General features: G+C 38.8%; 1 long non-coding RNA gene across 1 annotated transcript in view; it reads left to right on the top strand.

The window, feature by feature from the left end:
• The first annotated feature begins 8755 nt into the window (after positions 1-8755).
• The window catches only part of LOC128902962 (uncharacterized), a 35078-nt gene continuing 17215 nt past the window's right edge, over positions 8756-26618 (top strand). Inside the window, exon 1 of the long non-coding RNA XR_008463923.1 lies at positions 8756-9352. This is a non-coding gene — a long non-coding RNA (uncharacterized LOC128902962). The remainder of the gene's footprint in view (positions 9353-26618) is intronic.

Below are 26618 nucleotides of genomic sequence, written 5' to 3'. Positions count from 1 at the left end.
AACCCCCAAATCTGAAATTCTCCGAAAGACCCATAACATGTAATTTCAGTGGGAATTAAATACATGAACCCATGGTTAGCTCTTTAGAGGCTGCTAAGGTAGTGTAAAAAGAACAGTGTCAAGTAATTAGTCCTGTTCATGCTGAAGAACTAAATGGACACTAAGAGAGAGGAACCTGATTTCTCCGGCTAATGAAAGATCATACAGACACCCAGTCATACTTGTGACCCTAGTGTTTGTTTCTATTCACTGGATCAGCAGCACTCCCTGTGCGTTTACAGCACTGACCTTTTCACTGCTATTTACCAGACTTTTTTTGGAAACCATTTTATTTGGTTGTTCTTTCCTCAATCCCCAAAAAAGGTAAGAGAGTACACCAATTACCCTCTAAAAGAGAAATCTGCGTCTCAAATCAAGTGCAGAGCCTGTAGTTACATTTCTTTTTTCTCTCTCTACTTGACCAGAGGGTGCAGAGCTCTCTTCCCTTACTGGGAAATCTGTTTGAGCAGCTATTTCTCCCCACAGTTGTCATCTCCTGTTCCCCTGTCCCTGCTTCAGCTTTCTACAGCCTGTCCCTCCCTCGTAAAGGCAGCCTGCTCTGCACTGTGGGAGATGGTGTGGAGCTGCACACACACACTGACAGTCTGTCACTGGAAATCCTAAGAGAACTGAAAAGGCAGCATCCTTACTGGAAAATGTGACTTCAGCTTGTCTTCATACCTCCACTGGACCCCAAGGGCTACTAACATGAAGGAAGCAGACAAAGGGAACCTTCTTCCTTGCTTCAGGCTGGGCACCCCATGGTATTGCTTTAAGAGAAAAAGTGTGCAAGAAGTTATTTCTTGCTGTTTTTTAAGAAAGAATGAAATAATTATTACAATTGTGATGCTTGATATCGCAACCATTCTTTCCTTGTCAGTGCACTTTTATCATATGCTAATGTTACCCGTGGCATGTTTTTTTCCACAGCCAGATGGCAAGATGTAGACCACTACAAGGAATTTACTCTGACTAGAAGAAATGTGGCATGTATGTCAAGCCACAGACTATAGGAATGCTCTACGCTTATGGCAAACTCAGGGTCAGGAGATTTAGTGACAGTCTTTTTATTTTTGAATGTATGTTACTGTCCTGGTTTGAGGTAAAACAGAATCAATTTTCTAATTTGTAGTTTTACTTTTTAGCTGGGCCTCTTCTAATTGACTAAAGTCTGAAATTAACAGCATATTGTTCAGAAACTGTTCACTCTCAGAGTGATAAGACCTGATTATACCAAGGAACGGTATGCACAGAGGCTCTTGCTTAGACTTATTGCTATAACAACCAAGGTCAGCTAATTTTGTTGGTTTCCCCCTTAGAGGGTCAGAAGAGGAGAAGCATAGAGGGGTCCCACCTGCAGGGAGGAGCAGATGGGACAGGTGACCCAAAACTGACCAACAGGGTATTCCATCCCAATGCGTCACGCTCAGTATAAAAGCTAAGGGGTCAAAGGGGCAAGGCGGCTGCGGCTCGCTCTTTCTTCAACAGGACCCTCTCTGTTCATCTGCCTTTGATCCCGATCCGAGCATTCCTGACCCCAGTTCTGGAATTCAGCTCCTGTCCATCGCTGACTCCAGTCTGGGACTTACCCTGTGTCTGCTGGTGACGCGATCGTCATCCTGGGAGCTGGATAAGGTTTTGTATATATTGTATACTTTTTTCTTTAATTTTTATTATTTTATTATTATTTACTATTTTCTTATTTATTATTATTTTCTTTAAAGTAGTTTAGTTATTTTTTCTAAACTCGTAAATGTCCTTATCTCTTCCTCTCCTCTCTGAGGAGAGAGGGGGGCTAGGGCCATCTATAGTTCTGATTGGCCAATTGGGCCAAAACCATGACAGTTACCTCAATATCTATTTAAGGATAAGAAATACAGAATGAGCTATTGCAAAGTACCCAGCAGTTCATGTAGTAAATTGTTCCCTTATGTTCTGGGTGTGAAACAGCACGCAAAATAGCAGCTGCTGTTTGCAAGAGTTGAGGCATTCCTGCATAATTAATGTCTCCAGGCACTGCGTCTCCCATACAGGGCATGATTCAATCATCTTTTTCATACTGTGATTCTTGAGACAGACAGCTTTCAGTAATGACAGAAAGGTGAGAGCCACTGGGCTGTCTATGCCTTTGTTTAATGACCAGGTGAGGGGAGGTCTCAAACTGTCCTGAAGCTCTAAACTTTTGTGATTCAGCTCTGAGGAAAAGAGCTTAAGTTGAGATCAACTGGCTGAAAAATCAGAGTGCTTGACGATTCAGGGAATTCTGAGAAAAATAAAAGTCATGACCAAACCCATGCAAGCTGTAGTGACTTTCAGGAATTGTTGGCAGTCCTAACTATAAGGTTTGTGTACTAATAGCCCAGTTCATGTTTTGGAGGACTCACGATAGAGAAATCATCTTATTTCCAATATCTCTGTATTGTTTTTAGCATTGTACAATATGTTCCATGCTTAGACAATTCTTCTCAAAGCAGACACAAATTTAACAAGAAAATCATGTGTCAAGTGGTATATTTGGCTCTCAGAGTACTCTTATTTTAAAAAAAAAAGTCAGTAAGGCAATAGAGAATAAGGACTTTGCACAGTTCACACAGTGAATCAGTAATTCAGCTAAGATGGTGGAATCTCATTCTTTCCCTTTTTTACCCTGATCATTACATTCTCCTGCCAGTACAAACAGTCTGTGTAACTTGGTAAGAAGGTTAAAAAGTCAGGTACAGTTAATTTTAAATCGCTTGAACCACTGTGGCACGTAAATTCTATGATCAAGTTTGTATTTAACCATGAATCTTCAAATAGTTCAGTACCAAGACAAAAACGGATTGCAGAGAAAGTTACAGCTGCATGATAGGTACAGGTCAACAGTGTATGTAGATCTTCTAATGTTTTGCTGGAACCTCTAAATTGATTTACTCTCTCCATGTAACAGATGTGCTCCATTCTCATTAAAAAAGTTAAACCCAAGTGGCTACATCAGAATTAGCTAACACACAGCCCTGCTAAAGAGGGCTTGTTGGAGTATGTAAGAATAAAACTACTTAATCAGCTATTAAGAATGATGAAGAAACACTCATGATGTTTCTGCAATTTAGCATAATAATGAAGCAATACTCTGGAAGGAAAATAAGGGATATAGGGCATGCCCTGCTCTGAGTAGGAGGAATAGTTGCATCATGTGCAAGTGTTTTGAATCAATATAGATTGTGTTCAGAGCAGCTAAGGCAGGATAGAACTGACTTTAGTGTACACTAACTCCAGATAAACTTGTTGCAAAGATAAGAACTAAATGCCTTAATTTCTGCCCCTGTTATTTACTTTGCACTTTCTTTCAGCTGGAAAACATGAAAATTCTTATTAAGAACTAGTCTCTGCCATCAAAAGACTTTCTATGCTGCCTTGTTAGTTAAGGATCAAGCCTGCATTCATGCTCCAAGCCCTGTCTATTCCCACTAATTACTAACTAGTTCCCTAGGGTGAAGCTCAGGACAGGCGAGCTACAACAAAAGGCAAATCTGGTTTAGAGAGCATCTCCGCTCATACAAACTGTGAATGCAACAAACCTAAACTTTTTAATCACAGTCACTGAAAGCTGCCTAGACAGTTGGAGGCTGTTAAACCAGCAAAGGCACTTACTTTGACACCTAAGGTTACTTGGCCAAGTGCAGCACTTGGAGCCGGGTCCCCCTTGTTTGCCACCTGCTCACTCCTCAAGAGTCCTGGAGTCCTACAGTAGATATGTATCAGAAAAAGGTGTCCCTCAGAGGCCTGTGCATCTCTGTAGGCATGTCTATAGCTACCCATGCCTGCAGAGAACTAAACAGCCGGGTGGACGCCTCTTCCTGCAGACCTGTGTGGGGACCCTGCTGCACTTCTCTGTGGGTACCACACTGGACACTTCTGCCAGCACCCTGCTCCATGGCACTGTGGAGAGGAGGAGAGAGGCCATCACAGCCTGAATGGGGTTTTGGGTTACCCCTTTGTGTCTGGAGGAGTGGAAGGCAGAGACAGGCTTAGGGGCATGTGTTGTAAAACACCCTAGGTGTCAGCTGCTGCTGCAAGGAACACCTGCAAGAGACAATGCTGAGTATTCATTTTATACAAAACTGGTTTTTCTGTAAGGCATTCGGTGTTGGGACAAGAACTCAGGTTTTCTTGTTCACTAAGAGACCTAAGAGCAAAGATAGTTCTCTGTCTTTTTTATTCCTCTCCCCTGACACCAGAAAGCATAAACAATATTTTTTTCCTTCAAAAGAGCATGAACAGGAGACATTAAAACTCTCCTGCCTGGCTGGCCTTTCTTTCCTTAAGTAAGTTAGCCTAGCCTGAGTTTCCTCTTTATCTTGGCTACATTTCTTATACACAAAGAGCAATCTCATAACCCCGCCCCTACCTCAGCCTGGATAGCCTTTTAAATTTTGAGAGCAGGATGATAAAAAACCCCAAGCAGCTCTCAAAATGGCAATGAGCAGGAAGAATCCCATAATATTTCAGCATAAGCAAAACGAAGCCAATTTGAAATGTAAACTAGAGTGGCGGCTTAGACTCCCACCCCTCTCCCTTCCTCTCTCAGGGCACCCTGGGAGAAGATGAAGCTAGTCTCCTTTTCCTTTTCTGTCCTTCTCCTCCCTCTGCACAGGCATATTATTTTCCATTGCACTGCTAACCCTCTTCCCTCTGTTATTTTTTCTCTCTGCCTCAGGCCTGGTCCAAAACCCACGAAAATTAAGAGAATTAATAGATTCTTTTGTGTCTGACATGGTGAGTCTGTGTCAGCAAAAGTTGCTCTCTGTCAAGAATGGCAAGAGATGTTATGATATCAGGAGTAAATCACTCTTTAAACACTTCTGAGAAAACCAGACCGCTGATTTACGGCTGGTTTATAGTTAAGGCTTTGATTTTGATGTTCCAAAAGATTCTTTATTTCTGCAAAAAAATTCAATTGCTTCCAAGCAGCAGGACAATTTCTTACTAATATAATTAAAAATAATCACAGCATTTAAATCTGCAGTTAGTCCCCAGCAAAACACACTAAATAAACCAATAAGGAGATTGGAATTTTCCACCATTGCAAACATCAAGGCACTTTTCTGTCAGACAGCTTGCTTCACATCCAGAACCTAACTCAAACATTACCAAAAAAGGACAGTGATTGAGCAGGGTGGTATTAGGCCTGAGAGAGCACTCCTGCTGCTGTGAGCATTGTTCTTTTAATTTTAATACTATGATGGGAAATAGCCAGACATACAGAGTGCCATGCAGCAACTGAGGAAGAGAGACTGAATTTACTAGTATTTCAAGAAGGTACTAACCTGCTGCAACTGCAATGAGTCCTTTGTACTAGGTGTTAAAAGATTGTTGTGGCATGAAAAATACATAAACTTACCTCAGTGTGTTGCTGTAGTACACACACTAGTTGAAATGATTTATTTTGACCTTGATGTAATCAAGAAGTAGTCAAGAAGAAATCCTGGTAGAGTTACATCGGATCAACAGTGTGTGTACAAAAAAATCCCACACAACTTGTTTTTTCTTATTAAAAAAACACCCTAACTTTTCATAAAGTCTGAAGTAAAACAAAAAGGGTAAACTGGACAGCATTGTACAAAATATACAACCATCTGAGTAGCTAAGGCTGAGTCAATGGAGGAAAAGGCAAACTGGATAAATCTGTGGGTAGAGCAGATTTATCCAGCTGTATTTGAGAGCAGGACCAGGCCCTCAGACACAAGCTGCAAAATGCCATTTACAAGGATGGGTTAAGACTGCACAGGAAGTAACACAGCCTAATGTGCTGGAATTTACAGGTGCTAAATTAACCCAGGGAGCAGTTGTTTAAGCAGACATAAATTAACTGAGAGGTTACCCGTTTCAGTGGCTATCAATGCAGATCTCAGCTTCATGCGGTGGCAGGAAACAGCAAGGGACATGAAATCAAAGGTAAAATAGGCCAGTAATTTGCATGCTTGCCTGGGAGTTAGTCATTGCAGGCTATCTCTGGGCAAGCCACATCTGCTTGTGCCTCACAGGAAAATAATATTTTCTTCTCTCACCTCAGTTCTGTAAGATTAATATGTGTTATGTCCAGTAGCTGTAGCAAGAGGAGTGATGAAAAGACCAAAGATTAACTTTTCTGTGCAGTTCTTACCTGCAGTGACATGATGTTTGTTGTCTAAGGGTTGTCTAAAAAGGGGTGTCTAAAACCTCCATATGGCATTTCCTAATGACACGTGTTTTGCTTGCTAGATTAGGCCCATTGCCAGGGAGGCAATGAAGACGTAAAACTTCGTAGCTTCTACTAATTTCATTATCTTGAGTGCAAGATTACTTTGTAGCTGAAAGCAAAAAACCTCATTTACCAAACCAGTCTATTACAGTAGAAGATTACAAAAATACATTCTGGAAAGAGATTGGGAAAGAATGGTATAAAGAATAACACAGGAATATGTTCAGTATTTAACTCTGCCACTTACTCAAAGTCCGTGGTACAGAGTGAAGAAGGAGGCAGTCAGGTGACCCAAGGGCAAGTGGACAGCCCTTGGGAATGGCGCGGAGGCCTTCGCAGGGAGCCAACAGCAAGCCTGCGCAGGTCGGCGGCAGGAGAGGGAGGCAGCACTGTAAAAACATTCCTTGCTTTGCCTTTTCATTCCTCCCTCATCAAGATGTGGAGAAACTTCTACCCTTAAAAGGGAGCTATGGCTCCTCTAGTCCATTTCCTCCTCAGCATCCTGCAAAGTGTGAGGTCCCCAGGGATGATTAAGACATTGTTTTCAAGAAAGCAAAGAAGTGAAATGGATATAAACTCATAGTAACCTTAGTTAAAGCATGGGAGAATACCAGTGTGACCGTGGGCTGTGCTTTATGGAGACGGGTACATGTGCTCCAGAGCAGCACCATTCTTCTAAGATGTCATGTATTTTTAGGAAAAAATGAGGAGTAGAGAATGAGTACATCCCTTTCAAAGCTGGAAGATAGAGTTGATCATTCGCTAAGGGGCTTCATCAGTGGTAAATGACAGGTAAATTAAAGACTCACCGACTCCTGGCGTGCTGTGGAGATGGGAGAGAGAAGGGGGAGAATAATGGGAGGAGAAGCATAAACCAACACGCTGTGAAGTGATGCAGCTGGGTAAATATGTAAAGTTTATGAAAATGACAGATTCTAAATGCTGGCTTTTTGTGTCACAATAAAAATAAATTTCAGGACAGCACTGATACATTCAGTGTTGTGAACAGTTCCTGACATAGCCTTTATGAAGATATGAATAGTCCCAATTAATCTTGCAGGTGAGGACAATCTCACTGAATTCAGGACACTAGTTATGTGCAGTTGGAAGTTGAGACCTGGATCATATGTACTGTGCTTATAAAGCATAGTATTAATTTGGATATCCAGGTTTCTCTCTGTTTTCAACTACAAGCAATTTTTGTCCGTATTTCTGAATCCCACTTTGAATTAAAAAACATAGCTTTGTTCACAAAGAAAGAAAGCGTATTTTTCCATTTTGCATTACCTCTATGGCATGTGCCTGATTATTAATGACTCTGGTATATACTAAGAAGAACGATTGTCAATGAAAGTTTTCCAAGATGCTTTTTACATTGCAAGAGTAATTTTTATACAGGTCTATTCAGCAGGAGGAGGAAGATGTTAACCTTGTCCATTCATAGTGTTGAGAAATGCAAAGGAGAAAAATAATCAATGTACACATGGATCTAAACCAGCTTGAACCTAGTACTTTTTCCTGATAGTGTCACAAAACTCACATGTTGTACAGAATATAATCATCTAACTGATGAACCTGAAAACATTGTCTAGGGAGTTTTGATAAAGAATACCCAGGAGCCTCTTTCAGCACAACTGAAGTGATAGTTCCAGTGGGTGGATTGCATAGTTTCATATCGGGGTGGGGTGTGTTAAAAACAAAGATAGATCTTCATTTTGTATTAGGGGGAGATTTATTTTAGCAGAATGTTTAGCTGAAGTCAAAACAAAATATTTTATTTGAGTCTGGATTGAATGTTTTTTTACATCAGATGATTATGTGTTTCATCCTTTTCTATCAATTTTGATAGTGAATGGTACTTTTGCTGCTGTTTTTCCCAGAGGACACAAATTTCATTTTTGATTAAATTAGTGGTTTAACTTTGCCAGTAACTATCAGAGTTATCAGTCTCAATACAAATTGGTAATTTATTTTCATTAGTATTTTGCAAAAGCCTTCTAACCAAATGCAATACTAATTGGAAAAAAAAAAGTGAACATTATCATTTTAACCCAGACGCCAAAAGATAAGCCAGCAGTAGATAAATACACATCTTAATGTTTTGACAGGAGTGTGCGTCTGTTTCCCATTAACTTTGCTTGAGACAAGCAAGGAATCAAGGTTTCCCATGATTTAATTTGAAGAGCAATTTGCATTTCCTGTGCCTCAGCTGGAGGCATTACTGGTATGAGACCAGAAAGTCCCTAACTGTCCTAGGAGGTTCATGTTTCACAGAGAATAATACCTACAGAAATTCAAACAGGATGTCAAGAAGTGTTATATGGGGGCTCTTAGTGCTCTCCAGCGTTTCTAATATAAATTCACAGGGCAAAAAAATATTAAACTGTAAGCTTCATTCTCTCTTCTCGCCACACAGAAAGCGACCAACTTGGAAAAGATAATAAGCTAATGAATGCTATTCAGTGCATTCCCCAGTGGATCTCTGTCCAGTGGAGAAGCTAAAACTTCCTGTCAGATTCCTTGAAAATGACATTACTGACTTGAGTAGTCGACTGTTGTTCACAGAAGGGAACAGAACCTGGACAGACAGCTGCCAAGTTCTGGTTAGGCATGTTTTGCAGAAAGGGCTGAACACATTACCTGCAACAGTGCGGTCATGTAATTTTTCTCAGGCTGTGTAGACAGAAGTGGAGACACTCCAAGCTCTGACTTGCTTGTTTAAACCATGGCTTTCGTTCCTGTGACTAACATAATGCCAATAGCATATTGCATGAATAATTAAACATTATTAGGGAGATAATGGCCATCTGTTACCTCCTTTTAATGTATTTTTTACGAAGTATGCTTCATTGTCTTTTGAATAAGGAAGGGAATTACTCTGAGCCATTCAAATTGTCAAGATGTTAATGTATCAGCACCACTCTGGCTCTTTTTCTTCAGGTGAAATCCCAGTCCCACTGGAGTCAGCTCTGGATTTTGCCATTGGTCTCGATACAGCTGTCATTTTTACCCCTTGGGCTCCCCGATGCCTGAGAGACGTTTGGAAAGTCAAGTGGAGAAATTGGGATTCTTAACACCTCCTGTGCTCAGGTAATATGAATCTGTGCATTCTTGCATTCAAACAGATTTGTGTCTAAGATACTAATCACTATTTTTCCTCCTACCCAGAATAATCCAGAAGACACTGAGTTTTAATTCAGCTGCCTTAGTCAAAAGGGGCAATGCTTGTTATTATTTGCAGTTTACTTCCTTTCAGCTTGTGTTTTTCTTAAGAACTTGTAAAAACTATTTTAAAATTCAGTCACTGTCAGCTTTGCAGAAAAAAATTACACTATTTCTTTGACAGTGTAATTTGTCTTTATTGCTGTTTATTCTGATTATGGTTAAATAGTACTAGAATTTGTAAGATCGTACCATTACTGGATACTTAAGGAAGTATTAAATCATTCTGTTGTTTCATGGTCCAGAAAAAGAAATTAGGCTGAAAAATAATGAAAAACTGTTTGCCTAATTGTGACTGCAGTGCTTAATTCTCCATAATGAGTAGAAAACATAAAAGGACTTAATTTTGGCTATGATGGTGCAAAAGTTAGGATTTTTTTGAAAATTCAGATTTTTGATGGTTTGTTGTTGTTGTTGTTCTGTTTTTTGAATGTTGACTTTGTATCCAGAAGTCTGAATTTTTTCAGTGAAAGTCAAAAGATTTCCAGCAGAGAGACTCATCTCACATATCACTTTTGGAGGCCCTGTTTATCTGAAAAAACAGGAGAGCAGACAAAGCATGCTACTCTGAAATACTGAACTTGGTTTTGTTTAGAAGCTACATATGTATGCTAAGCAATGAAAGGCTATTCTTGGAAAGTACATTTTCTAGTGCTTTTTTTTCTACTATTAGCTCTTTTTGATGTATGAAATTTTCATTTTTCACATTAAGATTCTGCAGTTTTACTGATCCCGCAACTAAGACATCTTATGATTTATTAGTCTATATTTGTAGCCAATATGTGACATGTTTGTCACATCATTACACATAAATATTCTCTCAACTGTGCAGCAACATTGTCTAATAAAAACATGTTTCGTGATGAAAAGAACTTCTATGCAGCTTCCATGATTTTTTACTAAAATTGGAGCGCATACTTAAAAATTCCTAATCAGGCAGCTGAAAATTTGATCTTTGACATTCAGAAAAAAGTGATAACTATTCATAAAGAGACAGAATTTTGTTGCTACGTATTTGGTATAACAATCTGGAAACACAATTGATAAATTCTATCATTTCTGTCATGGAAAATTTATGGTTAATAGCTATTGTATCACATATGATCTTCGGTTATCAAGAAAAAACAGGGTTTTTTCCCCAGCAGACATTGTATTTCATTGTAAAGGCCTTAGGGATCTCTTACAAGCAGTATTGTGCAACGTCATCCCTGGAGCACAAAACAATTCTGTAGGCAACAAGAGAAGATCCTCCATTACGATATAACCTCCAGGTCCCAGAAGGATGTAGCAGTGTCAAGATGGAACATGACTTTATTTCTGTATAAACAACCTTCTCACACTTCTCCAGATCCAGTTCAAGATATTTTGGTAATTAAATGCTGAAACAGCAGCTAGACGTGTGATCTCGCCTACTTTGATCATATTCCGCCAATAGTCTGGAAGTTTGTAATGTTTCTCACAGTTGGTACAATTTGAAATGTGTGGAAAACCTCAGTAACTCACTTTATGGCAATAACACTTGACCAAATCAAAATTTGGGCTGTTTTGGAACAGAAGGACCTTTTTTTTTTTTTCTTTTGTCTGGTACTGGCATGCATTTTCTTGAACTCTACATAAAGTTCTGGCCATGCCAGGTTCTGAGGTCTCTCGTGGGGATACAGAACATCTGTGCTGTCCATGGAAACCTTGACCTTGTGTTCTCTGTGTGACCCAAGAGCAATAAGGATAATGTTTATGCAATGTTTTTGACATGGGTTGGTACGTATTTTTTGAGAAGTCAGAATGGCACATCCCTGTCCAGCACAGACTTTGGAGACGTAGTCTGTACATACCTTAAACTTCAGTCAAACCTTTTCCTTTCTTGGATTTTTTCCAAGGTTTCCATATGTTAAAATAGTGTTTTCCGTTGCTAAATAAAAAAAGATTTATTTAGTTGGTTTTCTCTTACTAAATCAAGGGTTGAAAGGAAAATAGACAATACCCAAACGTACATTCAATGAGTAATGTGAGAAAATGCTTTTGTTTACATCCCTAATGTATTGCCATAGCCGTGCCACTATTCTGAGAAAGTTCTGACAGCTGAGGTCAAGAAATTCAACAATTATTCTTTATTACAGTATATCTTTCATTAAGAAAGGAATGATCTCTAACCCAGAGAAGTCAACAAACAGCCTCACATGGATGTTGGTGGACTGTGGATTGGTCCCATGAGATTTATCTGGAGAAGCATATGCTAGATATTGTCTCACCTAATTGTAAACATTTTCTGTATTGGTATCTATGAACATTTCATAGATACCAATATCTATGGTATCGATATCTATGGTATCCGTACCTTAGTATATAAGGTATCTATGGAAGGGTTCAAGACCAGACTGGATGAGGCTTTGAGTAGCCTGTTCTAGTGGGAGGTGTCCCTGCCCATGGCAGGGGGGTTGGAACTTGATGATCTTTAAGGTCCCTTCCAACCCGAACCATTCTATGATTCTATGATTCTAAGTCACACATCAGTCAAGGGAAAACAAATCATGACTATCAGTACTACTTTAGTGTCTGCTTGAATATAAGAGGAATCATGACCAATGAGGCCCTATACAAAGGGGAGCTCTGACCTTGATAGCTTTAGACATCTTCAATGTAGACATTTCCATTTAGTCAGAAGAATCCCTTCAGAAAGATCAGTTCTTCCCCTGTGAGTTCCCTACAAGTTCCGTTTGTTAAAAATGCCTCTTGTCAAAGATGAAGCATTTCTCAAAATCATTTATGTTACAGAAGTTAACACTGTAAGTGTGATGGTTATTCTGATGCATGTTGGTGCTATCCACAGCATGATGGTAGGCACTGACACCATAGCTCAGTGTGGAGTAGATGGTATGAAGGGCTGTAACTCTGACAACACATATCCAGCTCAGATGAAAGGAGAGCTGTTCTATGCATCTGCTAATTAGGAGACTAAGAATTTGTTCACTTTATTATCCCTAGATTATGTTACATTAGTCAGATTTTTTTACATCATTGAACACCCAAACTGAATGCTGGCCCTAGCATTCAGAGAATATTTTCATGAGCGTACCAGAAAATTCAAGTGTTGGTATGTGTTGCATGAGAGTTGTTACTCTCAAAAATATGAAAAATGCTTACCCCGGATTTACCAAATTAATAAAACCTTAAGAATTAAAAAGATTCCACTTTGAACATTTCTGAAAAAAGATTCAGTTCACTTTGAACAAGTACCTATGAAGGATCAATTTTATTTAAGAGAAGCTGTACATTTAGGAAAGCTATACATAGAAAGTTTTGCTAGGCAAATTACGTAATGATAGATAGCAATATATACGTACATATATGCAGATATACAAATGTTGGTGGAAAACCTGCATATTTCATGGATAATATAGACACATCCAAGAGGAAATCTAAGGAATGAGTCTGGACGATGAGAGAAATCAAATGCTGTTAGAGAAGTGAAGGGGCAGGGTGGGTGGTGGGGTGTTGTTCCTTTGTTTTCCACTGCACAAAAGCCATGACTGACATTTATATATGGTCTAGAATTGCACTAAAAAAAATCGCCTAGAGAGATGCCAGGACTTTCTGGGACTGCTCCATCTGAAAAGAGGTTGGAAATGGCCTTTATTGTGGTATTTTGGTATCTTAGGTCCCAGATGAAATACGTTGAAGGAAAAAGAAAACATCCAAGAAGAGCCATTTCACAATTTTCTTCTTGACTTGAAAAAGGACAAGTTCCTTATAGGTCAAATAGCTGCCACTGAGGAGATTTCTGGGTGAGAAACTCCTATGTTTACTCAGCCTGAAAGTGACCTCCCTTCTCTCTACCTCTAGCCCATTGTTCAATCAGCCAGCTCAAAGAGGGAGGTGAACTGGAGGATCTCTTCATGCCAGATTATATTTAGTGCCCACATAAAAGCCTGTGTGGGATGTTTGTGTGATACAACCTACTGGCAGCAGAAAGGTGACATAATCTTTCACGCTTTGGTAATCTGTCAATTAAGAGACTTAGATTTTAGTCTGTGCTAAAGTGAAGACAAAAATTAGTGTTTATTTATTATCACAAAGCCCATCAGATAATTAGATGACCATATTTATCTCTGGATAAGAAGCAGAATGAGAATGAGAATTAGTGTGATTGAGCTGCTTAGAAATTATTAATTAATTACATTAAGGTTTTGATATGAAGTTTCATAGCTGTACTGAACAGACAGAGTTTTGGAGGGTCTAATCCTCCAAAGCTTCCAAGTCGTATGTGCATTCCAAATAATTTGCACTACCAGTTCATCTGCATGGGTATGAGTAATGCTGACAGCATTAGCATGGGATAGCTGTCAGCTCTAACCAGTGCTTCCAATGACTAGGCTGATTAGACATGCTCAGAGCCGTTGACAGCAAACAGGCTGTGTCCAACTTCAGTAAACAAACTGAGGTGAAGCTGGGCAGGTCAACATGAGATTCCAAAGGAGTCAAACTCAACCAACTAAATCAGAGGAAAAGATTACTGTTTAGCCTTCTTTTACCAGTCAGGACAATTCAGTTCATTCTCATGCAACTGGAGCCATCCTTCCTAACCCATAGGAAATCAAAACAATCTGTCTATGCTGAGTCTTAGATTAGCATAGATGACATGCTCTGGATTTTATTGACACAGGGTGAATAACCAAGATAAGATTTCCATACATCGTAAGTGTGCCAGAAAAATTTGTATGTGCAGCAACTATACTTGAAAGAAAGACTAATATTTGAGGCTTTACTGTTTTGAAAATGAAATGATAAATATAGGGTAAAGTGGAATGCCCACATGGGGGAGTTATTGCAGAACAGCTAGGCCAGCTTCTCTGTTAAAGCAAGTACTCCTAGCCTTTGGAAAGAGTGAGCGAGCTGAAATTAGAGTTGACAATGGTATGAAACTGAACGGTATTATTTTCTGTAAGCAAATTACTGAGCACCACTCATTTGTGTCTTCTTCATATGGCAGATTTGTCTAGTTCCTTATCTTTTTTCCACATAGGTAAATAATAGTACCAAATATACAGTGTAAAATAAAGTATCTGAATGTCCAAAAAATGCCTGAATGTGCCCATGAAAACTATTTCACACTTACTGAAAAATTCATCATATTAAAAAAATTATGTGCAGCCAGGTTTGGGTATCAGCTTCTGATTGAGCAAGAATTTTTAAAAGAGCTTAGTGCCACCTATTATTGTTAAAATGTCAAATAACATAAACTGGAAGTGACATGTAGCTGAAAGGAACTTCACAGAGTTTGCTATGAACACAATGGAGCTGGCTGTAGCTGTTCAAACAGTTATCTCCATATCCAAGAGTCAGAAGCGCACATGCACTCATCTGCTAGGGCACTTTGAATGCCCCTGGCAAAATAGAGATTCAATAGATACCTTGCATCCTCAAAGCAAAATCAAAACCATGTCATCTTTGGTGGTTAATCTCAAACAGTAATAAAGGTACACAGAAGGAAAATGTATAATAGAAATAGATTTTACTTTTTAAAACGTCACTGTAGCAAGAAAGAGTAGCCTCATAAAGGTGGAGAACTAGAAAAAAGCAGGCCGCAGAACAGTTCTACAACTGGTATATGCCAGTGAGATATAGACGAACGCCTGGAGAACTGCTTATTTTGGCATGAACTTAACAAAAGAGGAATTTCAGGCACCCAATACATTTTGGATATTATAAATAGATTCACTTTAACATTTATGTGATATTCCACAGATGCTTAAGATTTTTTTTTCCCTGCCAAAAAGAAATAAGGTTACAGTTTAGTGTGGTCTGAAAGAGAACAAGCAAATGAAGATCACTGTGAGACTGAAAAGGCATGTCAATGGGTAAAGGATGTCTTTGGAAATGAAAGCAAAATTTTATTTTGAGCATTTAATATTAACATTTAATATTAACACTTAATGACATTTACTAAACAAACAAATGAGCACTTGTACTCCAAAGTGACAAAACCACCCCTGACAGATAAATCACAGACTTTCCTGATGCTACTAACAGTGGATATGTGCTGAGTACAGCTTTGTTGTTGTTGAACAGTCAAAACAAATGTTTATAAATCATAAAAAATGTATTGCTACTAGATTGCAAGACTTATGAGTTCATTCATTTGCTTAAATGTGTGAGGTCTTTGCACTCTGAAGAACTCATGAAGCAGACTACTGCATTAATCTAATAAAAATTCAGCTGATTGCTCAGATTTGCCTTAGTCCTTTTCTCAATAGAAGTCAGGAATATGTCTTCAGCAAGAAAAGAGGAAAAAGCTGTTAGATTCTTTGACAGAATTACCCAGTGTATAAAAAGAGATTATTCAGGTAATGCAACTTTTATATGAAGATGGTAAACCTTGTGTTGAAGCATTGATCACAGATGCTTCCAAATTATGTTTTCAAACAATCCCAAGGAAAACTTATACTAATACAAGGCCTGAGTGCAGAAAACTTTTCATTGACGTATCAGCTATTTAGTGGTGTAACATTATCCAACGAGCCTCTCCCCAGGGGAATCCAGGTACACGCTTCTGATCCTATTGTTATGAACAGACAACAGATTTGTCATTCACTCTGGATAGACCAGTGCTCATCTCAGATTACTCACTGTCTCAGCAGAATATTGTATCATAAGGATCACTGAAAATCTCTAGGTTATATCACTTTGATATGTGCCTCTTCTGTGGCAAGACTTTTAAAAATTCTTCCAGATGATAGCTCAGTTAGACAGGTAGCCTAAATCCTATTTCCATTTGTCCAAAAACTAAAGCCTCAAGACAGGTAAGTCCAGACCAGTTTTATCATAGAAGTCATTGAAACAGAGATAAAGTCGGAAATCAAGGGTCTATAATAGCATGTCTGGGCAAATGCTTAATGATGGCCTGATGCAAAGACAATTAAAGTCTACGGACACACTCCTATGGCTTTCACAGGGCTTCAGTAGGAGTACTGTTGCATTCATATTTTTCCTTCTTAACATAGGTGTGATCGAGCTTTCCTATATTAATTAGCATTTCATCAAGAAGCTATGTAAAACCAGGAATAATTTTTCTTTAAAAACAATTGAACACAAGTTCTTTAATGTGGATTAAGTAAAGATTTTAAAAGTAAAGGTTTTAAAAATAAACATCTATCCTGTAGCTAGTGACTGAAAGGGAAGGATTGGACCCATAAGAATTATCAAGTTTAAAGAACATAACTGCATGTCTCTGGCATGCAGTGCCCTTTATTAGAGAGCAAGGAAATACACTGGCATCCTTCCAAAGGTTTGTCTCCACCATTAGGATTTCCAAAGATGTCTCCTTGGGTCTGCTGGTGGACACTTTGTGCTAGACACTGTTCTGAGGTATTGTCAATACTGACAATAGTTTCAGTTAGACTTGGTATCAGGCAAGTGAACGTCAACCAATGCATTAGGGATTTTTTTAATGGGAAAAACAGTAATAAAAAAACCCTGTGATTATTAATATTAAGATTGCCAACCAGAAACACACTGTTGCAATGACAGTGCCACTCTACTGGAACAGTAATGTCTAAGAGACACTTTTCTCTAGCAGAAAGTGAACTCCCATCTTGCATACTGGGATGTCTTCTCTCCTCAGTTAGGTGCTTCAGGGTCAGGCATTGAAGCCTGTACTATTCACTATAGTCTTCTTTTAGAGTCAGTAGGAAGAAAGCCTCTCCAGAGGGCAGTTCATCTATTTCTAAGACAGATGGTTAAGAAAAATCATGTAAATCACTCCTTATTTACTCATTACAAAGGTAGAAAGGGTGAGTAGTGCCAATATTTAAATTTTTTAAAACTTTGATTCTTTAGTTGTTTAAGATGAATGCCATATAAAGTACAGGAGGCAAAAGTCATTAGTGCATTTGGGATATACAGGGGCAATGTGGCTAAAGAGATTCGTGCAGAATTAATCTGACTCTCTAACGTCATTACATAGACTCTTCTGGTCTCCAGTGTGAGACCAAGATGTAGAAGAGCTGAAGAGCTTCACCTTTAAACAGTGTTCCTCATTATCAGCATTTGAGTTAATGACCCATGTCATTCATGGGCTGTTGCATTTCCCTTGTTATCAGAAAGTGCCTACAAGCCCAGTTTGCTTTCATAGTCGTAAGACAGTCCACAGGAATTACTGCTGACTTTCTTCCTCATTTTTTTGTGAAGATACAAAGTAGTGAGTACCTACATGCAGTTTCTTTTCCAGTATGCCTAGGCTGAGAGACTTTCCTTCCTCCTCCTAATTTAGCCCTTTCTTTGTTTAGGCAGTTCCTTTGTATGGTTAATCTTCAACACGCTTCATCTGCTTTCCATTCTCCTGCCTGCAGCCTAAGGCAATTACCTCAACCTGTCTGAGATAAAGAAAGCAGAGGTTCTTCTTTAACCAATGTGACAGCTTAGTAATGATCACGTTTCTTCTGAAATAAATGATTGTTTATGTTATATTAATCCTCAGGCCATAAATTAAGGCTGGATAGTGCAAAGAAGGACCCCAAGAAAAAAGCAAATGCTTTGTATTCTGTTTAGTAAACAACAGAATATCCAAATATTTATACGTTTATTATGTTGCTATTAATCTTACTGAAAAGACCTTTAAAATGGACAGTAAGTATCAGTTTAGTGAAATGATCACGTAGAATTAATGGGCTAAGAAATGTACACATCTTTTTCATGGCCACTGGGAACAAATGTATAAAGAGCACTTAAATGCTGGTATATAATCTTTTTCCTAGGCAAAGAGATTTCACTGCAAGAGGGGCTGGAATAAACAAACATAAAAAGTACAGTTTTCTTTACCCTGAAGTATTTATGAAGACTGGCCAATGGTGTCCAAACCCATCATTCAGTTTAGCACTAGTTTGCCAGAAACTAGATCAGTGTGTCTCGTAATCTGTCAGGGAGAGGAGAGCTTGAAAACAAGCTGTTGAATTGTACAGTAAATGACTTGTGCAAATAAAGGGCAATCAGACAATCTTTGTTCTTTCTGATACTCTCCACAATTAATGTCTTAATATTAGTGCTTGATACCTTCTAAAATGTTTTTCTTCTCTTAACTCTTTCACATGGAAAACTAAATGAATGCAGAGAAAGAGTTTATGTTTATGTTACAGTCTTCTCATAGTGTTTAAATTGCCTTTAAATGATCCTGGCTTGAAGCTAGAAGAGGAAGGGGTTCACCTGTGAACTTTTGAAATACGACTCTTGAAAGGAAACTAAAGAATCAGAAGTTAGATTGGTTTTCAGCATTTCAAGTCCTGTCATGTGGAAGCAATTTAATGGCCTAAATCTCAGAAGGGGGTGAAAGGCAGAGCACCAGTAGAGGTGACTGCTGTGTTTGGCAGTTAGATGCAATAAGGGAAAAATCTCATTGTGAAAGTTGCACGTTCTGTGTGATTTTCATTTACTGACAGAAGTTCAGTGTAATAAAAGTTATGAAATGGTCAGCTTATAGTTAAATGCCTGTAAATGCATATTTCTAAAAGGCTCGTGTTATTACATTACATTTTAATCTCCACAATCTTCTCGTTGGAATGATACCCTGCCCCCGCCCTCCCGAATATTTAATCCTGAGGATCCTTTTTGAGGATTTCTAAGAGTGGAAGCAGAGGAGGAATCACAGCTGGAGGAAACCAGACTGCTGCATGTGTGAGGGAAATACATGAGAGATGGAGGAAGAATTTTCACTGTTGAGCAATTTTCGTGATTTGTCAGGTAGTCATAGCTTGATTTGTCTTTTGAGGTACACAGGGTATTTGATTTTCATTCAACTGAGGAGGAACGAGTACTTCTAAAAAGATGGCCTTGTCATTCAGAAATGCCTGGTGACCTCTACAAGAAATAGCCCCATACTACATGATCTTATGATAGAGTATCCACTTTTTTTATCTTTCCTGAGGAATATGCTTCAGCTTTCACAAACTGAACAGCACATTGATTCATCCTCTTAAAATATAGCTTCAAACGGAGAAGATTGTCAGAGATCAGATCAATGGCTAGAGGATGTTATTAGATGGATTTCCAACTTTGCTTCTTTTCCCAGAAATTCAAACCCCTACTGTTGAGGAAAATGCCTAAACCACCATACAAGCTCTTTAGTGTTGTGTCATTGCAACAGCTTCAGATGAAAAATTTGATGAGAGGATGCAATTGGGAATGTATCTGAGTGACACCATGCTTATGGATTCCTTTTGGAAGCAGCAGCCTGTTGCCAGTTTCTGTCCCTATCCTGACACTCTTCATTATATCCAGGAACTCTCTGAAATGAGGTTAATTAATTTATTTTATGATATGATGACTGGTATGATCACTAATGACATCTAATGTTACCTTATTGACAGGCAGCGAAAAACCTTGATAATGGTTTAAGGCTTGTTAGAAAAGCACCATGATTTATAATGTTGATGCCAACAATCACCGTCTATTCTGCTTATCAAAGAGAAGGCTAAGTGACTTGATTTATCCCGAGTAATGGCACTTTTAGGAGTCCAATTTTGTAAGCCCTATGGATTCTGTCTGATGCTATGAAGGTCCAGAATTATAAATACTTGCAATTTATGGAGTTTATTATTTGGTACTATAATCAAGTCTTGGGAGCCATGTGGAACTTAGGTGTCTGCCAGTCATGTTGGAAACATCTTGAAAGAATGGGAAGTAGAAACCCAGAGAAATTAATTTTCTGCAACATATCCATGGGGAGCAGGATTTGAAAAAAAAAGGCATTTCAATGAGTATCTGAACAACAACAAAAAGACATCTTGTGGTAAAGCCTTTCAAAAACAACTTGCCTAAAAAGCCAGAAATGGATTTACAAGCAACAAAAATTTGGAAAGTTGTGAAGATGAAAAGAGTTGCTTTTGTAGTGTGAAGAGGATGTATTACACAGCGAGATCAAGCAAGGAGAAATGGAACTTACTGCAGAGGATACGCCAATTTTAGCTTCATAGTGATTCAGAGGAGAAACTTGAAGCTACAGGAAAAATATCTGGGTGCTTCAGAGGTTCATACTGAAAACACAGTGAAAATTTAAGAGTGGCAAGGACTGCTGAAGTGGAAAGTATCCCAACGTTCCATTGTTTTCTGTGCCTGGGTTGCTGCATCCCTGCTGTTAAGAAGTAAGGGGTGACTGTGCATATGAACTGCTATAGACTGTGAGCCTGTTGTCAAGTTCAGTCTTGTGTGGCTGCAAAGAAAGAATCTCTGAAGTCAGAGTGCCATGGGAATCCCAACAATGACACTGTAGGAAGGAGTGTATGTATGCCCTGGGATTTCCTAAGGAAACAGAACTGGCTTCAAGTGCAGGGGAGGAAAGGCAGCAGAGTGTGTACAAAACCTGTGCTTAGGAACTGTGTTAAAGTGCCAAAGGAGCTAGTAATTTTTCAAATTTGTTCTGTCCCAACAAAGTAGAATATCGCATTGTGGTGAAATGAGAAAACAGTGACATTTTAACAGTGATGGTAACTGTGTGGCTAAGTGGAGCTCCCAGGTTTCAGGAACAGACCTGTCTTTGGCAGAGCCTTTAGTAGGCAACAGTACTGCTAAATCCAGCTTAAAGCTTGGATTTGAAGTTAAACTCAGAAGTAAAGCTCAATATTTTTAATAGAGAATAACTAAAGACGTAAGAAGGAGATTTCTCACCGTTACAAATAGTAATGTTTTTCTAAAAAAATCGTCTTTATTCTCTTCAGGTGATCATGTCTTTAAGTCTAACTTTAGGACTAAAGGGGCAAAAATTATAGTGTTGTGATTGCTACTTATATTCTGCACAAATGGAATGTACAACTTTTGACAAAATAGCAAGTAAATTTTGCTCTAAAAGCCATCTTTTCTTCTTATTTGATTAACTTGAGCATTGGAGCAGCATACTAATAATAGCAATGTGTTGCTTGTCATAGTTACTTGCTCTGCAAAAGCAAATAATTTCTGGTACTAAAGTCTCAGGCAAGCTTGATAGGATGTGGGATAATGGTATTCATATAATTAAAGAGGCTGGTGGAGAGGAATGAAAAAAAAATAATCCCAGTACCAGAGTTTTTCAAAAAGTGAGGAAATTATTACTTTTAAGAATCTGTTCATCAAAATAGGGTTCGGTTGCTCATAGATACAAACTCATATGTCTTTATATGCTGCTGGAGGATGACTGGCTCATGTTTTGAAGATGTCAGTAATAGTTAATTTTTCTAGAATTCTAATGGATGTTTACATATTTTTTTAACTATGTCTGAAAACTACCTAGGTTATAACAAACCTATGTTGCCATCAAAATTACAAGTTTGTCTCTCTATACCTGTTGTTGTTTTTCTGATAAGCAAAGTGGGGATAACTTGTTCCATCTGGCACATTTTAAACAAACTTACAAAGACAAAATCTCTATATTTTTACCACCAGGTGGAACTGCGTGACTCAGTAGATTAAGCAAGATGCTTACAGTAATCAAACCACTTCTTCCCTAAGCACTGTACACAACCACGTGGCTACTGCTGGTCTCAAAAGTATATGGACAGCAAGCCCCTTGTAAGTACAGAAAGTAACCAGATGTCGAAAAACAGTAGAGATGGGCTTGCTATTCTATCAAGTTTGTCCTAACATTGGGCAACCTCAAACTACATTTCCCCATCATACAGGAAAAAAGTACATCTAAACCAAGAGCTTTGTAATGTTTTAATATGCAGAATGATGTAATTTTGGAGACTGTTACTCTTTGCAAATCCGGGTCTTGGTCACAGAAGGCTGAACCCCTGGCTCTGAGGTTACAATGTGGTGTATTATGCTAGGGAAGTCAACACCGGAAAATGAACCACTTCAGGATTTTAAAGCCCTCTACATTAAATGGGCAAGTTTAATTTCCTTCAAGTTGTAAACAGTCTTTGAGCAAAGCGACAAGTTCCAGCATACAGTTTTCAAAGCAAAACCCTGACCCAACTGAAATCTGTGGGAGGCCTGCCATTAAGGTCACTGCAAATGAGGCTGGGAGCCCTCATTAAAGAAGACAGGCTTGAATCTTTTGGTCCCTGTGCAAATTTTCTTTCTTCCTTGCTCTGGAAAAATCCACTCAACACTGATGACTTACACAGCCTGTAAATCTGTAAGAAGGAAGCAGATATTTGCTCATGATTAAAAATATAGTGTGGTCTGTGGTGTATGCCTGTGTGCCTGTGTGATCTGAGAAACTGAAGTAGCAATTGAATAGACATTCAGTTCATGGATCAGGACACCCACAACCATGGTGGGGCATGACCCAGAGTGTCCCCTTTTCTCCAGATCATGAAGCTGCTGGCACATGCTGACCTAGTTCTGAGCAACAGCTGCTTAAAAACACATGGACAGAGAAACATATTATCAAATGTGAAAGTGTCTAAAGTGGTAGTTTTCAGGCTGTGGACTGCAAAACCATGGGGGACTGGAGCCTGCTTTTAGGGGGTCGGTGAAAAATGACAAAGGAAAGCAAATCTGCAAATGCCTTACAAGAATTGATGTATGTGAAATTGGTCCATTTTCACACTTGGTTCATATATTGTAAGGATCTTGAAAACTTCTAAACTAGAAGACGAAAGAGCTAAGGCAAAAAAGCAAAGATTAGTAACGTATTTCAGAAGTAATACAAGCATGACTTTTACTTCTCAGGCTGTGTGTTAACCTAGAACAGAGAACAGAAAAATCTAAGTCTCTTCTCATTTGTCAGAACAGCCAAAATTTCTTCAAAGCTATGTCCATGTGTCAGAGCAGTTGTCCTTTTCTAGATTGGTAGGGTTATTATTATGGTGTTTTCTGTGTCCTTCTAAAGAAAACATCCCAGTGTTTTGGCTCATTTCACATATTATCACAACTGTAATTATATGCATGGTAGCATTACAAGTAATTATGTTTCGTTCTTTCTTTCTACGTGAATATACACAGATCTTCCAGAAAGAGTGCCCTGGTTTTATGCAAGAGTATAATTTCTTTGTAGGGAATGGAGCTTGTTTCTTCCATTTGACCTACTGGTTTCATTGCCATCCTTCTTACACAGCAGACTGTAGCAATTACTGAGCCTTGAGGCAGGTCTCTCCAATACAGGACAAACACTGCAATTTATCTGATGTCTTGGTCTCCTTTGCAACATATATTTTACTGATACTGATCTCTTTTTTTTTAAACGGTTTATCTTAAAATAAATATGCAGGATATTTACAATGTCTTGTCTGCCAAGAATTTACAGGTTTTCTAGTAGCCTTGTGAATAAACTGCTCCTTGATGTGACGTACAGGATTCTGTCCTTCTTTTCCTAGGTAGATGCAGAAAGAAGTAACCCACATGTAACACGGGCTATTTCCAGCTCTGTTTCTTACAAAGTGACCCATGTTTCCTTCCGGAGTCAGAGTCAAACAGTGAGACCCTGTTTCCTAAACAGATGCTGTGAAAGTTGGGAAAGGACCACATCTCTGTTTTGACCAGAGCACTGTTTTTTCTGGTGCAGAGGCAATGTTTTATGTTCACAAGAATGCAAATAATGTTCAGTGGGTGTGGAAGGTGTGTTTTTATAGAGGCCAGACAACTCTGTACTGCCTTATGCTTGTATTAGTTTCTAGTGGTACAAATGGAGCCAATATAGCACATCCCGCTGGCACCAGTGGCACTTCTACTGATAAGGGAGCATGGACCCTATGTGAAGGTCAGTGAAAAACCATCCACGCAGAGAAACATCACATTTTAAAGTGCTCAGAGTGTGATAGCAAGATACAAATTTCTAGATAGGACAGATCCAGGACAATTCTGCTTGTGAGCAACCCTAGGGTCTTATTTTGTAGACCTTCTGAGATGGGTGACATATATACTAGCATGACTGTACCGTATATGTGTACAGCATTAAATATAACAATAACAAGCTCTTCAATGTAAACATGAACTGATAGTTGTTCAGTGTTCAGTATTCATTTTAAATGGCCTGTTGTTTGTTAAGACAGATCAAGACCTCGGAGCTAAACCCTTTAGTCTCAGATCCAGGATAGGTGGGAGTATGGCTTCATATCATTATTTTATTCCAATCTGACTCCTTCCAGGAGCTCTAGTTCAGCTCTAACCTGTCGTTCCCTCCCATTTGGGATTGAGACCTGCTGTGGACAGCTCACCAATGTTTTTTCACATCAAGAAAAATTGAATATGTGTAATTGTCCCTTTAAAAATTCAGTGAAATACTCATGTATCCCCATTTTTATGAGACATATTGATTGACAGTATTCATGATCTGTAGAGGAATGAAATTATCATTAGAAAAGTAATAATGAAAACGACACTCGCTTCATTCTTTTTTCAGCTCCTTCTTTGAGTGTGTCCCTTTAGTCCCATCTCTTTACTTGAGGGGTATAAGCAAGGTTTTAGAGACAATATTACTTGGAAAGAGTGGGTTGGTATTTCATGCGAGGCTGAAATACCATCAATTTGTGTAAGGTCCTTGATTGCCTGAAGTGCCTGACTTTCAGAACAGGAAGGTGCCTGACTATGAAATAGTAGGCTAAAACCTTGAACACTGCCTTTGTTCCCAAGCAATCCTTTTGCTATAGGTGTAACCACTAAGACACAAAACATATGAAGCTCAACATTGCTTTTGAAAAAGTCATTTCTACAAACACAATTATTTTGGCTCTAGATGTGTCTAAATTTGCTCAGTCATAGAAGAGGAATCTATATGTTGTTTTCCACTGCCTAAAGGGGATACAGAGAAGAGGGACCTAGGCTCATTTTGGAGGTACAGAGCAGAAGCTCAAGAGGCAACTAGCTCAAGGTTCAGCACGGGAAATTGCTATTGGAAATTCTTCACAATGACAGTGGTCAAACTCAGTAAGAGATTTCCCAGAGAGGCTGTGGCATTTCCATCCTTGGAGCTGGACAAGGATGGAGCCTGTCCCATCTGGACCAAGTCCTGGGCAACCCGATTTAACTTTGAAGTTGGCCTTGTTTTGATCAAAGGATTGTAGTAGGATTGTGTGTAGTAGGGCACACACAAAATTAATCTATGATTCTAGACACTAGTATTTTCTAGTATTTTCTCTTGTTATATATGATATTTTTTTGAATCAACAGAATGCTGACCATTTTTATTCCTGAACATTTTTCTTCCAAGGTCAGTTTATACAGGTCCCCAAAATGCAGATTCAATGACTTACATACTGCTAAAATAATTCTTAATTCATTGACACACAATGCCTCAGGGCAAAGGATTTTTTCCTCGATCCTTATGTCATTAAAGCAGCATGCATCCTGGTTATGAAAACTGCTTCCTACCTAGCATCAGCTTTTTGCTCCTTTAACTACAAAGAATCAAGAGAAACTGAAAGTATTTTTCATCTCTTTAAAAATATCAAGTTTAGGCTGAGTCATAACACTACCTAGAAAGGGCCAGACAGTGGAGATTCTAAACTGAGAACAACCCAAAATATAAATTTGCATAGCGACCTGCACTGAAAGGAAAGCACAGAAAACATACGCTTCAGTGTAAATTCTTATCAAGGGCCATGTGTTTCTTGAACTCTTAAGTAACTGAAAAGAGGAAGGCAAATGACACTGTCATGGGTTCTTGTCCTCACAGATCATCCTCCATATCCCTGGGAAGACTTAATGAATGAATTGGGAATCAGCCTGTGCTCATGCTTCCTTTTCAATGGTGCGTTGGATGTGTAATTTAGGGATTTTTCCTATGTCAGTAGCTTGGGTACTAACTCTGAGATGGACATGATGATCAATCATTCCTCAAAATGTGAAACTGAGGCCAACTCTTGGGACTACTCACATGAGTAAGGGTAATTGGCCACCCTTTATTCATATTAAAGACAGCATGAAGATGTGTCAGGCCTGGGTAGTCAGCTGGAGGCCTCTGAAGTTGTAAGCTTTGGGGATCGGGTGTTTTTCCTGCGAGCCATTTTGAAAGAACAGCTTGGTACACATCAGCTTTGCACATATAAAGCAATGAGAGAATGCCTGGAAAAAAGACATTCCAAATGCTGATCTATTTTAAGAATTGGTTTTAAAAAATCCCACTTAAATTCAAAGAATAAACATAGAAAGGATTATATGTCCGAATAAAGGGCACTGCCAAGCTCTGCTTCCCAGACAACTGCAACACCACCCTCAACTTTTCTCTGTC

Source organism: Rissa tridactyla, chromosome Z (genome assembly GCF_028500815.1).
Source record: "Rissa tridactyla isolate bRisTri1 chromosome Z, bRisTri1.patW.cur.20221130, whole genome shotgun sequence".
NCBI classification, from domain to species: Eukaryota; Metazoa; Chordata; class Aves; order Charadriiformes; family Laridae; genus Rissa; species Rissa tridactyla.
The sequence above is the reverse complement of the archived record's forward strand: the minus strand, read 5'-3'. Positions and strand labels throughout refer to the sequence as shown.